The sequence below is a fragment of the Pseudochaenichthys georgianus genome, chromosome 15 (genome assembly GCF_902827115.2).
Source record: "Pseudochaenichthys georgianus chromosome 15, fPseGeo1.2, whole genome shotgun sequence".
In the NCBI taxonomy this organism is placed as follows: Eukaryota; Metazoa; Chordata; class Actinopteri; order Perciformes; family Channichthyidae; genus Pseudochaenichthys; species Pseudochaenichthys georgianus.
The window spans coordinates 9,603,433-9,608,739 of NC_047517.1; positions in this window are offsets into that span (position 1 = coordinate 9,603,433).

Sequence of the window (5,307 nt, forward strand, 5' to 3'; positions counted from 1 at the left end):
AAAAACGGGCCCCGCACGGCTCGGCACGCTTAAATTGAGCTACCCGCTGCAGTGGAAACGCGCCATTAGATTGTCAGGGGACTTTCACCTTTCATCTCTCTTCTCTTTATTTGTATGAACTCATGTCCTCTCTATCGCTATGCACTCATGTCCCAGAAATGCATATTACTAACCCAGCTTCCCCCGGAGTTTGTGTCTCTCACCTGGCAGCTTGTCAGTATTGTAACCGGTGAATTTAGTTTTAGGTTGGATATTCGACGGACATTCGCGGACCCGCCAGCACCGTCAGTTTAACAGGGAGATCTTCTCCGCGAAACGAGGCTTTCACTTAGGGACCATCAACAAATGACTTTTACAATTAGACAAGAAAAATGTTCTTTTTAATAAATCGACAGCTTCTCGATCGTGTGAATGTGAAGCAAATTCACTCTAGAGCATACATTTATTGAACACACCTCTTTTTATTGCATTTTAATACTTTAAATACGTTTTATTAATATTTTTGATGGAAAAATGTGCTTATTTCTTCAATACCTTCCAGGTCATGTGACCTAATGACTCAACATCAATGCTTGGTCAAAGAACTACACTTGCTGCATAGGACACACCTCTTTTTATTGTATTTTAACACTAACTATTTTTATATTAATATTTTGATGGAAAAATGTGCTTATTTCTTCAATACCTTCTAGGTCATGTGACCGATTCACTCAAAATCAATGTTGGGTCAAAGAACTACACTGGCTGCATAGGACACACCTCTTTTTATTGCATTTTAATACTTTAAATATTTTTATATTAATATTTTGATGGGAAAATGAGCTTATTTCTTCAATACCTTCCAGGTCATGTGACCGATTCACTCAAAATCAATGCTGGGTCAAAGAACTACACTGGCTGAATAGGACACACCTCTTTTTATTGCATTTTAACACTCTAAATATTTTTACATTATTATTTTGATGGAAAAATTAGCTTATTTCTTCAATACCTTCCAGGTCATGTGACCGATTCACTCAAAATCAATGTTGGGTCAAAGAAATACACTGGCTGCATAGGACACACCTCTTTTTATTGCATTTTAACACTCTAAATATTTACACACATTTATGCATTTAACCTCAGTCCCTTTTAGAGTTTTCACTAAATTACATTAAACAGGCTGCTCAGGAACAGAAACTGTAATTGCAGTTTAAAGTCTGATTTGGAAATATAGTTTCTGTTATAAGTTTGTAAGCTGTATTTACATTTTTCATCTTCATATTCTCCCCCTACAACATGCACCTAATCATCTTGGGTTATAATACTTCATGTCCTTTGTCCTTCACCTCACTCTTTACCAATTTAGTCCATGCTTTACTTTCTGACAATATTTACTTATTCCATTGTTACAATTAAAATGCTGGAGAACAATTTACACACTTTGAACATAGTAAGTCTTCGAGAAACTCACATTTCCCTGTGCGTCTTTTTCCTGTTGGTCCACTTTTCTTTTCTTCACCTTTGTGGCAGGTGGGCTCTTGGGGTTGGGTAGTGTTTTTGGTGGATTGAAGTACTTGGACTTGGTGTGACCAGCAGAACTTTCCCGCTTGTTCCACTGTTCCTCGTGGTCATCATCTGGCCTGCTAGTTTGTCCAAAGTTTTTGTCCAGCATATGCATTGGCAGATTGTGTTGCTCAATGTGCTCTATATATCTTCCTTGTATTGAGGCATACATTTTGGAGACAAACTCAGCTGGTCTCAAGTACTTTTTTTTTAAAAGGATGGAGTGTTTGACCAACCCAAACCAGAGCTCAACATGGCAGTTGGTATCCCTGGTTTTATGACTTCCATCTTTTTTAGAGGTACCTTTCTATGTCGCGACAGATCCCCAAGCAACAAACCACTCCACAATGGGAAGATCCCCATGTAGTTTTTTAACAGTGCATCAATGACACCAGGACAGAGGTAGTGGTTTTTTACATGAACAGCATCGTCAGAGAGAATGTCACTCTCTGCTTGGTCCCGCCTGACTTGAAAAGCTTGTGTAAAAGGGGACTTTCCAATAATGCTATGAGCATTTGTTTCCATTTTGCTATCCTCCTCTCCCATTACATGTCCACTTTCCTCCAGTTTCAAGTCCAGAGTTTGCAAAAGGCACTGGTCGAGGTACATTTAGCTCTGTTTCACCGAATGAGTGTACTCCTCTGCATCAAAAAACACACACATATGATAAAAAACATCAAGGGCTTCCTGCATACTTGTGCAGTTCAGGATATACGCAAAACGGAATGTTGCATATTCCTGTGTGCCTACAGTTTTTTTTTCAAATGCTTGTGACACAGCCTTCATGATATGAGCAGAGCACAGATGCAGCACAGTGAAGTTAGGAATCAGTTCAGTTTGTCCAGACACTATCTCAAATGCTCTGTCAAGGTACACTGACATATTTTCCCTGTTAAAAGACAGAAGCACACTGTTTATCAGAGCCCAACTATAATCTGTTTCAACCTGTGCTATCTTTCTTTTTGTTATGTAAGACAACTTTCTTTTAAATTCCATGAGCCAATGGGAAATAGATGGCTGTTGGTGATCAGTTCTGTGACGGGCAAGGGAGGCTTATCCTTACCCATTCCGGGCAAAACCAAAGCATAATACAAGACCCGCTTATTTTGATCAGGAATTTTCTGTATCACGCTGCCTGTGGCATCAAGGTAGAGAGTCGTAGGTGTTGGCTTTTTCAAGTGCTCAGTCAATATCTTTATTCCAGCATCTGTGTATAAATGTACAGCAAACGGATCAATTTGTAGGTGCTGAAGATAGCCTTTTGATGATGCATGACTGCTGCTCTCTTTGATTATTTTTTGATTCAACATGAGTTCAAGCATCATGTCATCGTGGCCTTGCACTTTTCTTCACTTCAGAGGATATTTTCTTTAACACGTCTTTGGTGAGGCTTCTGCTTATGTTACCAGCCATTATTTCCTCTACTGGTGTCTGTCTTAACATAGTGTAATAATAATTGCTGACACCACTGGTTAAGGCTTTTGAAATTGTTCCTCTTCTTGTGTATTTTCCTAACAATAACCCTAACCCAACATTGATTTTGAGTCATTAGGTCACATGACCTGGAAGGTATTGAAGAAATAAGCTAATATTTCCATCAGAAATATTAATATAAAAATATTTAGAGTGTTAATAAGCAATAAAAAGAGGTGTGTCCTATTCAGCCAGTGTTGTTATTTGACCCAGCATTGATTTTGAGTCATTAGGTCACATGACCTGGAAGGTATTGAAGAAATAGGCACATTTTTCCATACAAATATGAATATAAAATATTTAGAGTGTTAATATGCAATAAAAAGAGGTGTGTCCTATGCAGCCAGTGCAGTTCTTTGACCCAGCACTGATTTTGAGTGATGAGGTCACATGACCTGGAAGGTATTGAAGAAATAAGCTAATTTCTCCATCAAAATATTAATATAAAAATATTTAGAGTGTTAAAATGCAATAAAAAGAGGTGTGTCCTATGCAGCCAGTGTAGTTCTTTGACCCAACATTGATTTTGAGTGAATCGGTCACATGACCTGGAAGGTATTGAAGAAATAGGCTCATTTTCCCATAAAAATATTAATATAAAAATATTTAGAGTGTTAATATGCAATACAAAGAGGTGTGTCCTTTGCAGCCAGTGTAGTTATTTGACCCAGCACTGATTTTGAGTGATGAGGTCACATGACCTGGAAGGTATTGAAGAAATAAGCTAATTTTTCCATCAAAATATTAATATAAAAATATTTAGAGTGTTAAAATGCAATAAAAAGAGGTGTGTCCTATGCAGCCAGTGTAGTTCTTTGACCCAACATTGATTTTGAGTGAATCGGTCACATGACCTGGAAGGTATTGAAGAAATAAGCTAATTTTTCCATCAAAATATTAATATAAAAATATTTAGAGTGTTAAAATGCAATAAAAAGAGGTGTGTCCTATTCAGCCAGTGTAGTTCTTTGACCCAACATTGATTTTGAGTGAATCGGTCACATGACCTGGAAGGTATTGAAGAAATAAGCTACTTTTTCCATCAAAATATTAATATAAAATATTTAGAGTGTTAATATGCAATAAAAAGAGGTGTGTCCTATGCAGCCAGTGTAGTTCTTTGACCCAGCACTGATTTTGAGTGATTAGGTCACATGACCTGGAAGGTATTGAAGAAATAAGCAAATTTTTCCATCAAAATATTAATATAAAAATATTTAGAGTGTTAAAATGCAATAAAAAGAGGTGTGTCCTATTCAGCCAGTGTAGTTCTTTGACCCAACATTGATTTTGAGTGAATCGGTCACATGACCTGGAAGGTATTGAAGAAATAAGCTAATTTTTCCATCAAAATATTAATATGAAAATATTTAGAGTGTTAATATGCAATAAAAAGAGGTGTGTCCTATTCAGCCAGTGTAGTTCTTTGACCCAGCATTGATTTTGAGTCATTAGGTCACATGACCTGGAAGGTATTGAAGAAATAGGCTCATTTTCCCATCAAAATATTAATATAAAATATTTAGAGTGTTAATATGCAATAAAAAGAGGTGTGTCCTATGCAGCCAGTGTAGTTCTTTGACCCAGCACTGATTTTGAGTGATTAGGTCACATGACCTGGAAGGTATTGAAGAAATAAGCTAATTTTTCCATCAAAAATAATAATAAAACTTATTTAAAGTATTACAATGCAATAAAAAGAGGTTTGTTCAACAAATGCATGCTCTAGCGTGGATTTGCTTCACATTCACTCGATCGGGAAGCTGTCGATTTATTACAAAGAAAAATGGTCTTGTGTAATTGAAAATTCATTTGTTGATGGTCCCTAAGTGAAAGCCTCGTTTCGCGGAGAAGATCTCCCCGTCGTAATAGAGAGGCGAAGTCACGCCCATCTACTTCCGGGCCATGGGACCCCGGAAGCGAAAAATTAACATTGAATTCAATGGAGAGAGAACACGTATCTTTTGATCTCGTTTGAATTGTGCCACGAACTACACATATGATGTTTGTCAATCTTAAACAATAAGTTCCATGTCAAAAAAGTCACATTTTGTCGTAAAACTGTTGAAATATAAGACTATGAAAAATACGCTAATTCTTCCATCAAAATATTAATATAAAAATATTTAGAGTGTTAAAATGCAATACAAAGAGGTGTGTCCCATTCAGCCAGTGTAGTTCTTTGACCCGGCATTGATTTTGAGTGAATCGGTCACATAACCTGGAAGGTATTGAAGAAATAAGCTAATATTTTCATCAAAAATATTAATATAAAAATATTTAGAGTGT